This window comes from Phalangium opilio, unplaced genomic scaffold (assembly GCF_054372755.1).
Source record: "Phalangium opilio isolate 3A_F unplaced genomic scaffold, DU_Popi_V2 ptg000352l_1, whole genome shotgun sequence".
Taxonomy (NCBI): Eukaryota; Metazoa; Arthropoda; class Arachnida; order Opiliones; family Phalangiidae; genus Phalangium; species Phalangium opilio.
In genome coordinates, this window is record NW_028324228.1 from 4,341,320 (window position 1) to 4,352,927 (window position 11,608).

The 11,608-nt window shown below is 45.1% G+C and overlaps 62 non-coding genes across 62 annotated transcripts; all 62 read right to left on the reverse strand.

Moving 5' to 3' along the window:
- Positions 1–62: 62 nt before the first annotated feature.
- TRNAW-CCA (transfer RNA tryptophan (anticodon CCA)) lies at positions 63–134 on the reverse strand. Its single transcript has one exon. It is a non-coding gene; the product is annotated as a tRNA-Trp (tRNA).
- Positions 135–200: 66 nt separating this feature from the next.
- TRNAW-CCA (transfer RNA tryptophan (anticodon CCA)) lies at positions 201–272 on the reverse strand. Its single transcript has one exon. It is a non-coding gene; the product is annotated as a tRNA-Trp (tRNA).
- A 67-nt stretch (positions 273–339) lies between these two features.
- Positions 340–411, reverse strand: TRNAW-CCA (transfer RNA tryptophan (anticodon CCA)). Its single transcript has one exon. It is a non-coding gene; the product is annotated as a tRNA-Trp (tRNA).
- A 66-nt stretch (positions 412–477) lies between these two features.
- TRNAW-CCA (transfer RNA tryptophan (anticodon CCA)) lies at positions 478–549 on the reverse strand. The gene has a single exon. It is a non-coding gene; the product is annotated as a tRNA-Trp (tRNA).
- Positions 550–892: 343 nt separating this feature from the next.
- Positions 893–964, reverse strand: TRNAW-CCA (transfer RNA tryptophan (anticodon CCA)). The gene has a single exon. It is a non-coding gene; the product is annotated as a tRNA-Trp (tRNA).
- Positions 965–1,170: 206 nt separating this feature from the next.
- On the reverse strand, positions 1,171–1,242 carry TRNAW-CCA (transfer RNA tryptophan (anticodon CCA)). The gene has a single exon. It is a non-coding gene; the product is annotated as a tRNA-Trp (tRNA).
- A 66-nt stretch (positions 1,243–1,308) lies between these two features.
- On the reverse strand, positions 1,309–1,380 carry TRNAW-CCA (transfer RNA tryptophan (anticodon CCA)). Its single transcript has one exon. It is a non-coding gene; the product is annotated as a tRNA-Trp (tRNA).
- Positions 1,381–1,447: 67 nt separating this feature from the next.
- On the reverse strand, positions 1,448–1,519 carry TRNAW-CCA (transfer RNA tryptophan (anticodon CCA)). The gene has a single exon. It is a non-coding gene; the product is annotated as a tRNA-Trp (tRNA).
- A 66-nt stretch (positions 1,520–1,585) lies between these two features.
- TRNAW-CCA (transfer RNA tryptophan (anticodon CCA)) lies at positions 1,586–1,657 on the reverse strand. Its single transcript has one exon. It is a non-coding gene; the product is annotated as a tRNA-Trp (tRNA).
- A 343-nt stretch (positions 1,658–2,000) lies between these two features.
- Positions 2,001–2,072, reverse strand: TRNAW-CCA (transfer RNA tryptophan (anticodon CCA)). The gene has a single exon. It is a non-coding gene; the product is annotated as a tRNA-Trp (tRNA).
- Positions 2,073–2,139: 67 nt separating this feature from the next.
- On the reverse strand, positions 2,140–2,211 carry TRNAW-CCA (transfer RNA tryptophan (anticodon CCA)). Its single transcript has one exon. It is a non-coding gene; the product is annotated as a tRNA-Trp (tRNA).
- Positions 2,212–2,277: 66 nt separating this feature from the next.
- On the reverse strand, positions 2,278–2,349 carry TRNAC-ACA (transfer RNA cysteine (anticodon ACA)). The gene has a single exon. It is a non-coding gene; the product is annotated as a tRNA-Cys (tRNA).
- A 67-nt stretch (positions 2,350–2,416) lies between these two features.
- Positions 2,417–2,488, reverse strand: TRNAW-CCA (transfer RNA tryptophan (anticodon CCA)). Its single transcript has one exon. It is a non-coding gene; the product is annotated as a tRNA-Trp (tRNA).
- Positions 2,489–2,554: 66 nt separating this feature from the next.
- Positions 2,555–2,626, reverse strand: TRNAW-CCA (transfer RNA tryptophan (anticodon CCA)). Its single transcript has one exon. It is a non-coding gene; the product is annotated as a tRNA-Trp (tRNA).
- Positions 2,627–2,969: 343 nt separating this feature from the next.
- TRNAW-CCA (transfer RNA tryptophan (anticodon CCA)) lies at positions 2,970–3,041 on the reverse strand. The gene has a single exon. It is a non-coding gene; the product is annotated as a tRNA-Trp (tRNA).
- Positions 3,042–3,108: 67 nt separating this feature from the next.
- Positions 3,109–3,180, reverse strand: TRNAW-CCA (transfer RNA tryptophan (anticodon CCA)). Its single transcript has one exon. It is a non-coding gene; the product is annotated as a tRNA-Trp (tRNA).
- Positions 3,181–3,246: 66 nt separating this feature from the next.
- TRNAW-CCA (transfer RNA tryptophan (anticodon CCA)) lies at positions 3,247–3,318 on the reverse strand. Its single transcript has one exon. It is a non-coding gene; the product is annotated as a tRNA-Trp (tRNA).
- Positions 3,319–3,385: 67 nt separating this feature from the next.
- TRNAW-CCA (transfer RNA tryptophan (anticodon CCA)) lies at positions 3,386–3,457 on the reverse strand. Its single transcript has one exon. It is a non-coding gene; the product is annotated as a tRNA-Trp (tRNA).
- A 204-nt stretch (positions 3,458–3,661) lies between these two features.
- Positions 3,662–3,733, reverse strand: TRNAW-CCA (transfer RNA tryptophan (anticodon CCA)). Its single transcript has one exon. It is a non-coding gene; the product is annotated as a tRNA-Trp (tRNA).
- Positions 3,734–3,800: 67 nt separating this feature from the next.
- Positions 3,801–3,872, reverse strand: TRNAW-CCA (transfer RNA tryptophan (anticodon CCA)). Its single transcript has one exon. It is a non-coding gene; the product is annotated as a tRNA-Trp (tRNA).
- A 205-nt stretch (positions 3,873–4,077) lies between these two features.
- On the reverse strand, positions 4,078–4,149 carry TRNAW-CCA (transfer RNA tryptophan (anticodon CCA)). The gene has a single exon. It is a non-coding gene; the product is annotated as a tRNA-Trp (tRNA).
- A 66-nt stretch (positions 4,150–4,215) lies between these two features.
- Positions 4,216–4,287, reverse strand: TRNAW-CCA (transfer RNA tryptophan (anticodon CCA)). The gene has a single exon. It is a non-coding gene; the product is annotated as a tRNA-Trp (tRNA).
- A 66-nt stretch (positions 4,288–4,353) lies between these two features.
- On the reverse strand, positions 4,354–4,425 carry TRNAW-CCA (transfer RNA tryptophan (anticodon CCA)). The gene has a single exon. It is a non-coding gene; the product is annotated as a tRNA-Trp (tRNA).
- A 67-nt stretch (positions 4,426–4,492) lies between these two features.
- On the reverse strand, positions 4,493–4,564 carry TRNAW-CCA (transfer RNA tryptophan (anticodon CCA)). The gene has a single exon. It is a non-coding gene; the product is annotated as a tRNA-Trp (tRNA).
- A 205-nt stretch (positions 4,565–4,769) lies between these two features.
- TRNAW-CCA (transfer RNA tryptophan (anticodon CCA)) lies at positions 4,770–4,841 on the reverse strand. The gene has a single exon. It is a non-coding gene; the product is annotated as a tRNA-Trp (tRNA).
- A 67-nt stretch (positions 4,842–4,908) lies between these two features.
- On the reverse strand, positions 4,909–4,980 carry TRNAW-CCA (transfer RNA tryptophan (anticodon CCA)). The gene has a single exon. It is a non-coding gene; the product is annotated as a tRNA-Trp (tRNA).
- Positions 4,981–5,047: 67 nt separating this feature from the next.
- On the reverse strand, positions 5,048–5,119 carry TRNAW-CCA (transfer RNA tryptophan (anticodon CCA)). Its single transcript has one exon. It is a non-coding gene; the product is annotated as a tRNA-Trp (tRNA).
- Positions 5,120–5,185: 66 nt separating this feature from the next.
- On the reverse strand, positions 5,186–5,257 carry TRNAW-CCA (transfer RNA tryptophan (anticodon CCA)). Its single transcript has one exon. It is a non-coding gene; the product is annotated as a tRNA-Trp (tRNA).
- Positions 5,258–5,324: 67 nt separating this feature from the next.
- TRNAW-CCA (transfer RNA tryptophan (anticodon CCA)) lies at positions 5,325–5,396 on the reverse strand. Its single transcript has one exon. It is a non-coding gene; the product is annotated as a tRNA-Trp (tRNA).
- Positions 5,397–5,463: 67 nt separating this feature from the next.
- TRNAW-CCA (transfer RNA tryptophan (anticodon CCA)) lies at positions 5,464–5,535 on the reverse strand. The gene has a single exon. It is a non-coding gene; the product is annotated as a tRNA-Trp (tRNA).
- Positions 5,536–5,601: 66 nt separating this feature from the next.
- Positions 5,602–5,673, reverse strand: TRNAW-CCA (transfer RNA tryptophan (anticodon CCA)). Its single transcript has one exon. It is a non-coding gene; the product is annotated as a tRNA-Trp (tRNA).
- A 67-nt stretch (positions 5,674–5,740) lies between these two features.
- Positions 5,741–5,812, reverse strand: TRNAW-CCA (transfer RNA tryptophan (anticodon CCA)). The gene has a single exon. It is a non-coding gene; the product is annotated as a tRNA-Trp (tRNA).
- Positions 5,813–5,878: 66 nt separating this feature from the next.
- Positions 5,879–5,950, reverse strand: TRNAW-CCA (transfer RNA tryptophan (anticodon CCA)). Its single transcript has one exon. It is a non-coding gene; the product is annotated as a tRNA-Trp (tRNA).
- A 67-nt stretch (positions 5,951–6,017) lies between these two features.
- Positions 6,018–6,089, reverse strand: TRNAW-CCA (transfer RNA tryptophan (anticodon CCA)). The gene has a single exon. It is a non-coding gene; the product is annotated as a tRNA-Trp (tRNA).
- Positions 6,090–6,155: 66 nt separating this feature from the next.
- Positions 6,156–6,227, reverse strand: TRNAW-CCA (transfer RNA tryptophan (anticodon CCA)). Its single transcript has one exon. It is a non-coding gene; the product is annotated as a tRNA-Trp (tRNA).
- A 67-nt stretch (positions 6,228–6,294) lies between these two features.
- Positions 6,295–6,366, reverse strand: TRNAW-CCA (transfer RNA tryptophan (anticodon CCA)). Its single transcript has one exon. It is a non-coding gene; the product is annotated as a tRNA-Trp (tRNA).
- A 67-nt stretch (positions 6,367–6,433) lies between these two features.
- On the reverse strand, positions 6,434–6,505 carry TRNAW-CCA (transfer RNA tryptophan (anticodon CCA)). The gene has a single exon. It is a non-coding gene; the product is annotated as a tRNA-Trp (tRNA).
- A 66-nt stretch (positions 6,506–6,571) lies between these two features.
- Positions 6,572–6,643, reverse strand: TRNAW-CCA (transfer RNA tryptophan (anticodon CCA)). Its single transcript has one exon. It is a non-coding gene; the product is annotated as a tRNA-Trp (tRNA).
- Positions 6,644–6,710: 67 nt separating this feature from the next.
- TRNAW-CCA (transfer RNA tryptophan (anticodon CCA)) lies at positions 6,711–6,782 on the reverse strand. Its single transcript has one exon. It is a non-coding gene; the product is annotated as a tRNA-Trp (tRNA).
- Positions 6,783–6,848: 66 nt separating this feature from the next.
- TRNAW-CCA (transfer RNA tryptophan (anticodon CCA)) lies at positions 6,849–6,920 on the reverse strand. Its single transcript has one exon. It is a non-coding gene; the product is annotated as a tRNA-Trp (tRNA).
- Positions 6,921–7,263: 343 nt separating this feature from the next.
- TRNAW-CCA (transfer RNA tryptophan (anticodon CCA)) lies at positions 7,264–7,335 on the reverse strand. The gene has a single exon. It is a non-coding gene; the product is annotated as a tRNA-Trp (tRNA).
- A 67-nt stretch (positions 7,336–7,402) lies between these two features.
- TRNAW-CCA (transfer RNA tryptophan (anticodon CCA)) lies at positions 7,403–7,474 on the reverse strand. Its single transcript has one exon. It is a non-coding gene; the product is annotated as a tRNA-Trp (tRNA).
- Positions 7,475–7,540: 66 nt separating this feature from the next.
- Positions 7,541–7,612, reverse strand: TRNAW-CCA (transfer RNA tryptophan (anticodon CCA)). The gene has a single exon. It is a non-coding gene; the product is annotated as a tRNA-Trp (tRNA).
- Positions 7,613–7,679: 67 nt separating this feature from the next.
- TRNAW-CCA (transfer RNA tryptophan (anticodon CCA)) lies at positions 7,680–7,751 on the reverse strand. Its single transcript has one exon. It is a non-coding gene; the product is annotated as a tRNA-Trp (tRNA).
- A 66-nt stretch (positions 7,752–7,817) lies between these two features.
- On the reverse strand, positions 7,818–7,889 carry TRNAW-CCA (transfer RNA tryptophan (anticodon CCA)). The gene has a single exon. It is a non-coding gene; the product is annotated as a tRNA-Trp (tRNA).
- A 205-nt stretch (positions 7,890–8,094) lies between these two features.
- Positions 8,095–8,166, reverse strand: TRNAW-CCA (transfer RNA tryptophan (anticodon CCA)). The gene has a single exon. It is a non-coding gene; the product is annotated as a tRNA-Trp (tRNA).
- A 66-nt stretch (positions 8,167–8,232) lies between these two features.
- TRNAW-CCA (transfer RNA tryptophan (anticodon CCA)) lies at positions 8,233–8,304 on the reverse strand. Its single transcript has one exon. It is a non-coding gene; the product is annotated as a tRNA-Trp (tRNA).
- Positions 8,305–8,786: 482 nt separating this feature from the next.
- TRNAW-CCA (transfer RNA tryptophan (anticodon CCA)) lies at positions 8,787–8,858 on the reverse strand. Its single transcript has one exon. It is a non-coding gene; the product is annotated as a tRNA-Trp (tRNA).
- A 66-nt stretch (positions 8,859–8,924) lies between these two features.
- Positions 8,925–8,996, reverse strand: TRNAW-CCA (transfer RNA tryptophan (anticodon CCA)). The gene has a single exon. It is a non-coding gene; the product is annotated as a tRNA-Trp (tRNA).
- A 67-nt stretch (positions 8,997–9,063) lies between these two features.
- On the reverse strand, positions 9,064–9,135 carry TRNAW-CCA (transfer RNA tryptophan (anticodon CCA)). The gene has a single exon. It is a non-coding gene; the product is annotated as a tRNA-Trp (tRNA).
- Positions 9,136–9,201: 66 nt separating this feature from the next.
- TRNAW-CCA (transfer RNA tryptophan (anticodon CCA)) lies at positions 9,202–9,273 on the reverse strand. Its single transcript has one exon. It is a non-coding gene; the product is annotated as a tRNA-Trp (tRNA).
- A 205-nt stretch (positions 9,274–9,478) lies between these two features.
- Positions 9,479–9,550, reverse strand: TRNAW-CCA (transfer RNA tryptophan (anticodon CCA)). Its single transcript has one exon. It is a non-coding gene; the product is annotated as a tRNA-Trp (tRNA).
- Positions 9,551–9,616: 66 nt separating this feature from the next.
- TRNAW-CCA (transfer RNA tryptophan (anticodon CCA)) lies at positions 9,617–9,688 on the reverse strand. The gene has a single exon. It is a non-coding gene; the product is annotated as a tRNA-Trp (tRNA).
- A 343-nt stretch (positions 9,689–10,031) lies between these two features.
- TRNAW-CCA (transfer RNA tryptophan (anticodon CCA)) lies at positions 10,032–10,103 on the reverse strand. Its single transcript has one exon. It is a non-coding gene; the product is annotated as a tRNA-Trp (tRNA).
- Positions 10,104–10,170: 67 nt separating this feature from the next.
- Positions 10,171–10,242, reverse strand: TRNAW-CCA (transfer RNA tryptophan (anticodon CCA)). The gene has a single exon. It is a non-coding gene; the product is annotated as a tRNA-Trp (tRNA).
- A 66-nt stretch (positions 10,243–10,308) lies between these two features.
- On the reverse strand, positions 10,309–10,380 carry TRNAW-CCA (transfer RNA tryptophan (anticodon CCA)). Its single transcript has one exon. It is a non-coding gene; the product is annotated as a tRNA-Trp (tRNA).
- A 67-nt stretch (positions 10,381–10,447) lies between these two features.
- Positions 10,448–10,519, reverse strand: TRNAW-CCA (transfer RNA tryptophan (anticodon CCA)). The gene has a single exon. It is a non-coding gene; the product is annotated as a tRNA-Trp (tRNA).
- Positions 10,520–10,585: 66 nt separating this feature from the next.
- On the reverse strand, positions 10,586–10,657 carry TRNAW-CCA (transfer RNA tryptophan (anticodon CCA)). The gene has a single exon. It is a non-coding gene; the product is annotated as a tRNA-Trp (tRNA).
- Positions 10,658–10,862: 205 nt separating this feature from the next.
- On the reverse strand, positions 10,863–10,934 carry TRNAW-CCA (transfer RNA tryptophan (anticodon CCA)). Its single transcript has one exon. It is a non-coding gene; the product is annotated as a tRNA-Trp (tRNA).
- Positions 10,935–11,000: 66 nt separating this feature from the next.
- Positions 11,001–11,072, reverse strand: TRNAW-CCA (transfer RNA tryptophan (anticodon CCA)). The gene has a single exon. It is a non-coding gene; the product is annotated as a tRNA-Trp (tRNA).
- Positions 11,073–11,139: 67 nt separating this feature from the next.
- On the reverse strand, positions 11,140–11,211 carry TRNAW-CCA (transfer RNA tryptophan (anticodon CCA)). The gene has a single exon. It is a non-coding gene; the product is annotated as a tRNA-Trp (tRNA).
- Positions 11,212–11,277: 66 nt separating this feature from the next.
- TRNAW-CCA (transfer RNA tryptophan (anticodon CCA)) lies at positions 11,278–11,349 on the reverse strand. Its single transcript has one exon. It is a non-coding gene; the product is annotated as a tRNA-Trp (tRNA).
- Between the last annotated feature and the right edge of the window lie 259 nt (positions 11,350–11,608).

The window sequence follows — 11,608 nt, forward strand, 5'->3', positions numbered from 1 at the left end:
AACGAAGGTTAAATTTGTAGAATTTCTATAAACAACGTAAAAACTAAATTTTATTGTTTGTTTGACCCGAACGTGCTTCGAACACGCAGCCTTCTGATCTGGAGTCAGACGCGCTACCATTGCGCCATCGAGCCCCCTCAACGAAGGTTAAATTGGTAGAATTCTAAGAACAACTTAAAAACTGATTTGTATGATTTCTTTGACCCGGACGTGATTCGAACACGCAGCCTTCTGATCTGGAGTCAGACGCGGTACCATTGCGCCACCGAGCCCCCTGAACGAAGGTTAAATTGGTAGAACTTCTATAAACAACGTAAAAACTAAATTTTATTGTTTGTTTGACCCGAACGTGCTTCGAACACGCAGCCTTCTGATCTGGAGTCAGACGCGCTACCATTGCGCCACCGAGCCCCCTGTACGAAGGCTTAATTGGTAGAAGTCTAAAAACAACTTAAAAACTCAATTTTATTATTTCTTTGACCCGGACGTGATTCGAACACGCAGCCTTCTGATCTGGAGTCAGACGCGCTACCATTGCGCCACCGAGCCCCCTGAAGGAAGCTTTAATTGGTAGAATTCTAAGAACAACTTAAAAACTGATTTGTATGATTTCTTTGACCTGGACGTGATACGAACACGCAGCCTTCTGATCTGGAGTCAGACGCGGTACCATTGCGCCACCGAGCCCCCTGAACGAAGGTTAAATTGGTAGAACTTCTATAAACAACGTAAAAACTAAATTTTATTATTTGTTTGACCCGGACGTGATTCGAACACGCAGCCTTCTGTTCTGGAGTCAGACGCGCTCCCATTGTGCCACCGAGCCCCCTGTACGAAGGCTTAATTGGTAGAAGTCTAAAAACAACTTAAAAACTCAATTTTATTATTTGTTTGACCCGGACGTGATTCGAACACGCAGCCTTCTGATCTGGAGTCAGACGCGCTACCATTGCGCCACCGAGCCCCCTGAACGAAGGTTAAATTTGTAGAATTTCTATAAACAACGTAAAAACTAAATTTTATTGTTTGTTTGACCCGAACGTGCTTCGAACACGCAGCCTTCTGATCTGGAGTCAGACGCGCTACCATTGCGCCACCGATCCCCCTGAACGAAGGTTAAATTTGTAGAATTTCTATAAACAACGTAAAAACTAAATTTTATTGTTTGTTTGACCCGAACGTGCTTCGAACACGCAGCCTTCTGATCTGGAGTCAGACGCGCTACCATTGCGCCATCGAGCCCCCTCAACGAAGGTTAAATTGGTAGAATTCTAAGAACAACTTAAAAACTGATTTGTATGATTTCTTTGACCCGGACGTGATTCGAACACGCAGCCTTCTGATCTGGAGTCAGACGCGGTACCATTGCGCCACCGAGCCCCCTGAACGAAGGTTAAATTGGTAGAACTTCTATAAACAACGTAAAAACTAAATTTTATTGTTTGTTTGACCCGAACGTGCTTCGAACACGCAGCCTTCTGATCTGGAGTCAGACGCGCTACCATTGCGCCACCGAGCCCCCTGTACGAAGGCTTAATTGGTAGAAGTCTAAAAACAACTTAAAAACTCAATTTTATTATTTCTTTGACCCGGACGTGATTCGAACACGCAGCCTTCTGATCTGGAGTCAGACGCGCTACCATTGCGCCACCGAGCCCCCTGAAGGAAGCTTTAATTGGTAGAATTCTAAGAACAACTTAAAAACTGATTTGTATGATTTCTTTGACCTGGACGTGATACGAACACGCAGCCTTCTGATCTGGAGTCAGACGCGCTACCATTGCGCCACCGAGCCCCCTGAACGAAGGTTAAATTGGTAGAACTTCTATAAACAACGTAAAAACTAAATTTTATTATTTGTTTGACCCGGACGTGATTCGAACACGCAGCCTTCTGTTCTGGAGTCAGACGCGCTCCCATTGTGCCACCGAGCCCCCTGTACGAAGGCTTAATTGGTAGAAGTCTAAAAACAACTTAAAAACTCAATTTTATTATTTGTTTGACCCGGACGTGATTCGAACACGCAGCCTTCTGATCTGGAGTCAGACGCGCTACCATTGCGCCACCGAGCCCCCTGAACGAAGGTTAAATTTGTAGAATTTCTATAAACAACGTAAAAACTAAATTTTATTGTTTGTTTGACCCGAACGTGCTTCGAACACGCAGCCTTCTGATCTGGAGTCAGACGCGCTACCATTGCGCCATCGAGCCCCCTCAACGAAGGTTAAATTGGTAGAATTCTAAGAACAACTTAAAAACTGATTTGTATGATTTCTTTGACCCGGACGTGATTCGAACACGCAGCCTTCTGATCTGTAGTCAGACGCGGTACCATTGCGCCACCGAGCCCCCTGAACGAAGGTTAAATTGGTAGAACTTCTATAAAAAACGTAAAAACTAAATTTTATTGTTTGTTTGACCCGAACGTGCTTCGAACACGCAGCCTTCTGATCTGGAGTCAGACGCGCTACCATTGCGCCACCGAGCCCCCTGTACGAAGGCTTAATTGGTAGAAGTCTAAAAACAACTTAAAAACTCAATTTTATTATTTCTTTGACCCGGACGTGATTCGAACACGCAGCCTTCTGATCTGGAGTCAGACTCGCTACCATTGCGCCACCGAGCCCCCTGAAGGAAGCTTTAATTGGTAGAATTCTAAGAACAACTTAAAAACTTATTTGTATGATTTCTTTTACCTGGACGTGATTCGAACACGCAGCCTTATTATCTGGAGTCAGACGCGGTACCATTGCGCCACCGAGCCCCCTGAACGAAGGTTAAATTGGTAGAACTTCTATAAACAACGTAAAAACTAAATTTTATTATTTGTTTGACCCGGACGTGATTCGAACACGCAGCCCTCTGTTCTGGAGTCAGACGCGTTCCCATTGTGCCACCGAGCCCCCTGTTCGAAGGCTTAATTGGTAGAAGTGTAAAAACAACTTAAAAACTCAATTTTATTATTTCTTTGACCCGGACGTGATTCGAACACGCAGCCTTCTGATCTGGAGTCAGAAGCGCTACCACTGCGCCACCGAGCCCCCTGAACGAAGGTTAAATTGGTAGAATTTCTATAAACAACGTTAAAACTAAATTTTATTGTTTGTTTGACCCGAACGTGCTTCGAACACGCAGCCTTCTGATCTGGAGTCAGACGCGCTACCATTGCGCCACCGAGCCCCCTCAACGAAGGTTAAATTGGTAGAATTCTAAGAACAACTTAAAAACTGATTTGTATGATTTCTTTGACCCGGACGTGATTCGAACACGCAGCCTTCTGATCTGGAGTCAGACGCGGTACCATTGCGCCACCGAGCCCCCTGAACGAAGGTTAAATTGGTAGAACTTCTATAAACAACTTAAAAACTCAATTTTATTATTTCTTTGACCCGGACGTGATTCGAACACGCAGCCTTCAGATCTGGAGTCAGACGCGCTACCATTGCGCCACCGAGCCCCCTGAAGGAAGCTTTAATTGGTAGAATTTTAAGAACAACTTAAAAACTGATTTGTATGATTTCTTTGACCTGGACGTGATTCGAACACGCAGCCTTCGGATCTGGAGTCAGACGTGCTGCCACTGCACCACCGAGCCCCCTGAAGGAAGCTTTAATTGGTAGAATTCTAAAAACAACTTAAAAACTCAATTTTATTATTTCTTTGACCCGGACGTGATTCGAACACGCAGCCTTCTGATCTGGAGTCAGAAGCGCTACCACTGCGCCACCGAGCCCCCTGAACGAAGGTTAAATTGGTAGAATTTCTATAAACAACGTTAAAACTAAATTTTATTATTTGTTTGACCCGGACGTGATTCGAACACGCAGCCTTCTGATCTGGAGTCAGACGCGCTACCATTGCGCCACCGAGCCCCCTAAACGAAGGTTAAATTTGTAGAATTTCTATAAACAACGTAAAAACTAAATTTTATTGTTTGTTTGACCCCAACGTGCTTCGAACACGCAGCCTTCTGATCTGGAGTCAGACGCGCTACCATTGCGCCACCGAGCCCCCTCAACGAAGGTTAAATTATTAGAATTCTAAGAACAACTTAAAAACTGATTTGTATGATTTCTTTGACCCGGACGTGATTCGAACACGCAGTCTTCTGATCTGGAGTCAGACGCGCTACCATTGCGCCACCGAGCCCCCTGTACGAAGGCTTAACTGGTAGAAGTCTAAAAACAACTTAAAAACTCAATTTTATTATTTCTTTGACCCGGACGTGATTCGAACACGCAGTCTTCTGATCTGGAGTCAGACGCGCTACCATTGCGCCACCGAGCCCCCTGTACGAAGGCTTAACTGGTAGAAGTCTAAAAACAACTTAAAAACTCAATTTTATTATTTCTTTGACCCGGACGTGATTCGAACACGCAGCCTTCTGATCTGGAGTCAGAAGCGCCACCACTGCGCCACCGAGCCCCCTGAACGAAGGTTAAATTGGTAGAATTTCTATAAACAACGTTAAAACTAAATTTTATTATTTGTTTGACCCGGACGTGATTCGAACACGCAGCCTTCTGATCTGGAGTCAGACGCGCTACCATTGCGCCACCGAGCCCCCTGAACGAAGGTTAAATTTGTAGAATATCTATAAACAACGTAAAAACTAAATTTTATTGTTTGTTTGACTCGAACGTGCTTCGAACACGCAGGCTTCTGATCTGGAGTCAGACGCGCTACCATTGCGCCACCGAGCCCCCTCAACGAAGGTTAAATTGGTAGAATTCTAAGAACAACTTAAAAACTGATTGGTATGATTTCTTTGACCCGGACGTGATTCGAACACGCAGCCTTCTGATCTGGAGTCAGACGCGGTACCATTGCGCCACCGAGCCCCCTGAACGAAGGTTAAATTGGTAGAACTTCAATAAACAACGTAAAAACTAAATTCTATTATTTGTTTGACCCGGACGTGATTCGAACACGCAGCCTTCTGATCTGGAGTCAGACGCGCTACCATTGCGCCACCGAGCCCCCTGAACGAAGGTTAAATTGGTAGAATTTCTATAAACAACGTTAAAACTAAATTTTATTATTTGTTTGACCCGGACGTGATTCGAACACGCAGCCTTCTGATCTGGAGTCAGACGCGCTACCATTGCGCCACCGAGCCCCCTCAACGAAGGTTAAATTGGTAGAATTCTAAGAACAACTTAAAAACTGATTGGTATGATTTCTTTGACCCGGACGTGATTCGAACACGCAGCCTTCTGATCTGGAGTCAGACGCGGTACCATTGCGCCACCGAGCCCCCTGAACGAAGGTTAAATTGGTAGAACTTCAATAAACAACGTAAAAACTAAATTCTATTATTTGTTTGACCCGGACGTGATTCGAACACGCAGCCTTCTGATCTGGAGTCAGACGCGCTACCATTGCGCCACCGAGCCCCCTGAACGAAGGTTAAATTGGTAGAATTTCTATAAACAACGTTAAAACTAAATTTTATTATTTGTTTGACCCGGACGTGATTCGAACACGCAGCCTTCTGATCTGGAGTCAGACGCGCTACCATTGCGCCACCGAGCCCCCTCAACGAAGGTTAACTTGGTAGAATTCTAAGAACAACTTAAAAACGGATTTGTATGATTTCTTTGACCCGGACGTGATTCGAACACGCAGCCTTCTGATCTGGAGTCAGACGCGGTACCATTGCGCCACCGAGCCCCCTGAACGAAGGTTAAATTGGTAGAACTTCTATAAACAACGTAAAAACTAAATTTTATTATTTGTTTGACCCGGACGTGCTTCGAACACGCAGCCTTCTGATCTGGAGTCAGACGCGCTACCATTGCGCCACCGAGCCCCCTCAACGAAGGTTAAATTGGTAGAATTCTAAGAACAACTTAAAAACGTATTTGTATGATTTCTTTGACCCGGACGTGATTCGAACACGCAGCCTTCTGATCTGGAGTCAGACGCGGTACCATTGCGCCACCGAGCCCCCTGAACGAAGGTTCAATTGGTAGAACTTCTATAAACAACGTAAAAACTAAATTTTATTGTTTGTTTGACCCGAACGTGCTTCGAACACGCAGCCTTCTGATCTGGAGTCAGACGCGCTACCATTGCGCCACCGAGCCCCCTGTACGAAGGCTTAATTGGTAGAAGTCTAAAAACAACTTAAAAACTCAATTTTATTATTTCTTTGACCCGGACGTGATTCGAACACGCAGCCTTCTGATCTGGAGTCAGAAGCGCTACCACTGCGCCACCGAGCCCCCTGAACGAAGGTTAAATTGGTAGAATTTCTATAAACAACGTTAAAACTAAATTTTATTATTTGTTTGACCCGGACGTGATTCGAACACGCAGCCTTCTGATCTGGAGTCAGACGCGCTACCATTGCGCCACCGAGCCCCCTGAACGAAGGTTAAATTTGTAGAATTTCTATAAACAACGTAAAAACTAAATTTTATTGTTTGTTTGACCCGAACGTGCTTCGAACACGCAGCCTTCTGATCTGGAGTCAGACGCGCTACCATTGCGCCACCGAGCCCCCTCAACGAAGGTTAAATTGGTAGAATTCTAAGAACAACTTAAAAACTGATTTGTATGATTTCTTTGACCCGGACGTGATTCGAACACGCAGCCTTCTGATCTGGAGTCAGACGCGGTACCATTGCGCCACCGAGCCCCCTGAACGAAGGTTAAATTGGTAGAACTTCTATAAACAACGTAAAAACTAAATTTTATTGTTTGTTTGACCCGAACGTGCTTCGAACACGCAGCCTTCTGATCTGGAGTCAGACGCGCTACCATTGCGCCACCGAGCCCCCTGTACGAAGGCTTAATTGGTAGAAGTCTAAAAACAACTTAAAAACTCAATTTTATTATTTCTTTGACCCGGACGTGATTCGAACACGCAGCCTTCTGATCTGGAGTCAGACGCGCTACCATTGCGCCACCGAGCCCCCTCAACGAAGGTTAACTTGGTAGAATTCTAAGAACAACTTAAAAACTGATTTGTATGATTTCTTTGACCTGGACGTGATTCGAACACGCAGCCTTCTGATCTGGAGTCAGACGCGGTACCATTGCGCCACCGAGCCCCCTGAACGAAGGTTAAATTGGTAGAACTTCTATAAACAACGTAAAAACTAAATTTTATTATTTGTTTGACCCGGACGTGATTCGAACACGCAGCCTTCTGTTCTGGAGTCAGACGCGCTCCCATTGTGCCACCGAGCCCCCTGTACGAAGGCTTAATTGGTAGAAGTCTAAAAACAACTTAAAAACTCAATTTTATTATTTCATTGACCCGGACGTGATTCGAACACGCAGACTTCTGATCTGGAGTCAGAAGCGCTACCACTGCGCCACCGAGCCCCCTGAACGAAGGTTAAATTGGTAGAATTTCTATAAACAACGTTAAAACTAAATTTTATGGTTTGTTTGACCCGAACGTGCTTCGAACACGCAGCCTTCTGATCTGGAGTCAGACGCGCTACCATTGCGCCACCGAGCCCCCTCAACGAAGGTTAAATTGGTAGAATTCTAAGAACAACTTAAAGACTGATTTGTATGATTTCTTTGACCCGGACGTGATTCGAACACGCAGCCTTCTGATCTGGAGTCAGACGCGGTACCATTGCGCCACCGAGCCCCCTGAACGAAGGTTAAATTGGTAGAACTTCTATAAACAACGTAAAAACTAAATTTTATTGTTTGTTTGACCCGAACGTGCTTCGAACACGCAGCCTTCTGATCTGGAGTCAGACGCGCTACCATTGCGCCACCGAGCCCCCTGTACGAAGGCTTAATTGGTAGAAGTCTAAAAACAACTTAAAAACTCAATTTTATTATTTCTTTGACCCGGACGTGATTCGAACACGCAGCCTTCTGATCTGGAGTCAGACGCGCTACCATTGCGCCACCGAGCCCCCTGAAGGAAGCTTTAATTGGTAGAATTCTAAGAACAACTTAAAAACTGATTTGTATGATTTCTTTGACCCGGACGTGATTCGAACACGCAGCCTTCTGATCTGGAGTCAGACGCGGTACCATTGCCCCACCGATCCCCCTGAACGAAGGTTAAATTTGTAGAATTTCTATAAACAACGTAAAAACTAAATTTTATTGTTTGTTTGACCCGAACGTGCTTCGAACACGCAGCCTTCTGATCTGGAGTCAGACGCGCTACCATTGCGCCACCGAGCCCCCTGTACGAAGGCTTAATTGGTAGAAGTCTAAAAACAACTTAAAAACTCAATTTTATTATTTCTTTGACCCGGACGTGATTCGAACACGCAGCCTTCTGATCTGGAGTCAGACGCGCTACCATTGCGCCACCGAGCCCCCTCAACGAAGGTTAACTTGGTAGAATTCTAAGAACAACTTAAAAACTGATTTGTATGATTTCTTTGACCTGGACGTGATTCGAACACGCAGCCTTCTGATCTGGAGTCAGACGCGGTACCATTGCGCCACCGAGCCCCCTGAACGAAGGTTAAATTGGTAGAACTTCTATAAACAACGTAAAAACTAAATTTTATTATTTGTTTGACCCGGACGTGATTCGAACACGCAGCCTTCTGTTCTGGAGTCAGACGCGCTCCCATTGTGCCACCGAGCCCCCTGTACGAAGGCTTAATTGGTAGAAGTCTAAAAACAACTTAAAAACTCAATTTTATTATTTCATTGACCCGGACGTGATTCGAACACGCAGACTTCTGATCTGGAGTCAGAAGCGCTACCACTGCGCCACCGATCCCCCTGAACGAAGGTTAAATTGGTAGAATTTCTATAAACAACGTTAAAACTAAATTTTATGGTTTGTTTGACCCGAACGTGCTTCGAACACGCAGCCTTCTGATCTGGAGTCAGACGCGCTACCATTGCGCCACCGAGCCCCCTCAACGAAGGTTAAATTGGTAGAATTCTAAGAACAACTTAAAGACTGATTTGTATGATTTCTTTGACCCGGACGTGATTCGAACACGCAGCCTTCTGATCTGGAGTCAGACGCGGTACCATTGCGCCACCGAGCCCCCTGAACGAAGGTTAAATTGGTAGAACTTCTATAAACAACGTAAAAACTAAATTTTATTGTTTGTTTGACCCGAACGTGCTTCGAACACGCAGCCTTCTGATCTGGAGTCAGACGCGCTACCATTGCGCCACCGAGCCCCCTGTACGAAGGCTTAATTGGTAGAAGTCTAAAAACAACTTAAAAACTCAATTTTATTATTTCTTTGACCCGGACGTGATTCGAACACGCAGCCTTCTGATCTGGAGTCAGACGCGCTACCATTGCGCCACCGAGCCCCCTGAAGGAAGCTTTAATTGGTAGAATTCTAAGAACAACTTAAAAACTGATTTGTATGATTTCTTTGACCCGGACGTGATTCGAACACGCAGCCTTCTGATCTGGAGTCAGACGCGGTACCATTGCCCCACCGATCCCCCTGAACGAAGGTTAAATTTGTAGAATTTCTATAAACAACGTAAAAACTAAATTTTATTGTTTGTTTGACCCGAACGTGCTTCGAACACGCAGCCTTCTGATCTGGAGTCAGACGCGCTACCATTGCGCCACCGAGCCCCCTGTACGAAGGCTTAATTGGTAGAAGTCTAAAAACAACTTAAAAACTCAATTTTATTATTTCTTTGACCCGGACGTGATTCGAACACGCAGCCTTCTGATCTGGAGTCAGACGCGCTACCATTGCGCCACCGAGCCCCCTCAACGAAGGTTAACTTGGTAGAATTCTAAGAACAACTTAAAAACTGATTTGTATGATTTCTTTGACCTGGACGTGATTCGAACACGCAGCCTTCTGATCTGGAGTCAGACGCGGTACCATTGCGCCACCGAGCCCCCTGAACGAAGGTTAAATTGGTAGAACTTCTATAAACAACGTAAAAACTAAATTTTATTATTTGTTTGACCCGGACGTGATTCGAACACGCAGCCTTCTGTTCTGGAGTCAGACGCGCTCCCATTGTGCCACCGAGCCCCCTGTACGAAGGCTTAATTGGTAGAAGTCTAAAAACAACTTAAAAACTCAATTTTATTATTTCATTGACCCGGACGTGATTCGAACACGCAGACTTCTGATCTGGAGTCAGAAGCGCTACCACTGCGCCACCGAGCCCCCTGAACGAAGGTTAAATTGGTAGAATTTCTATAAACAACGTTAAAACTAAATTTTATGGTTTGTTTGACCCGAACGTGCTTCGAACACGCAGCCTTCTGATCTGGAGTCAGACGCGCTACCATTGCGCCACCGAGCCCCCTCAACGAAGGTTAAATTGGTAGAATTCTAAGAACAACTTAAAGACTGATTTGTATGATTTCTTTGACCCGGACGTGATTCGAACACGCAGCCTTCTGATCTGGAGTCAGACGCGGTACCATTGCGCCACCGAGCCCCCTGAACGAAGGTTAAATTGGTAGAACTTCTATAAACAACGTAAAAACTAAATTTTATTGTTTGTTTGACCCGAACGTGCTTCGAACACGCAGCCTTCTGATCTGGAGTCAGACGCGCTACCATTGCGCCACCGAGCCCCCTGTACGAAGGCTTAATTGGTAGAAGTCTAAAAACAACTTAAAAACTCAATTTTATTATTTCTTTGACCCGGACGTGATTCGAACACGCAGCCTTCTGATCTGGAGTCAGACGCGCTACCATTGCGCCACCGAGCCCCCTGAAGGAAGCTTTAATTGGTAGAATTCTAAGAACAACTTAAAAACTGATTTGTATGATTTCTTTGACCCGGACGTGATTCGAACACGCAGCCTTCTGATCTGGAGTCAGACGCGGTACCATTGCCCCACCGATCCCCCTGAACGAAGGTTAAATTTGTAGAATTTCTATAAACAACGTAAAAACTAAATTTTATTGTTTGTTTGACCCGAACGTGCTTCGAACACGCAGCCTTCTGATCTGGAGTCAGACGCGCTACCATTGCGCCATCGAGCCCCCTCAACGAAGGTTAAATTGGTAGAATTCTAAGAACAACTTAAAAACTGATTTGTATGATTTCTTTGACCCGGACGTGATTCGAACACGCAGCCTTCTGATCTGGAGTCAGACGCGGTACCATTGCGCCACCGAGCCCCCTGAACGAAGGTTAAATTGGTAGAACTTCTATAAACAACGTAAAAACTAAATTTTATTGTTTGTTTGACCCGAACGTGCTTCGAACACGCAGCCTTCTGATCTGGAGTCAGACGCGCTACCATTGCGCCACCGAGCCCCCTGTACGAAGGCTTAATTGGTAGAAGTCTAAAAACAACTTAAAAACTCAATTTTATTATTTCTTTGACCCGGACGTGATTCGAACACGCAGCCTTCTGATCTGGAGTCAGACGCGCTACCATTGCGCCACCGAGCCCCCTGAAGGAAGCTTTAATTGGTAGAATTCTAAGAACAACTTAAAAACTGATTTGTATGATTTCTTTGACCTGGACGTGATACGAACACGCAGCCTTCTGATCTGGAGTCAGACGCGGTACCATTGCGCCACCGAGCCCCCTGAACGAAGGTTAAATTGGTAGAACTTCTATAAACAACGTAAAAACTAAATTTTATTATTTGTTTGACCCGGACGTGATTCGAACACGCAGCCTTCTGTTCTGGAGTCAGACGCGCTC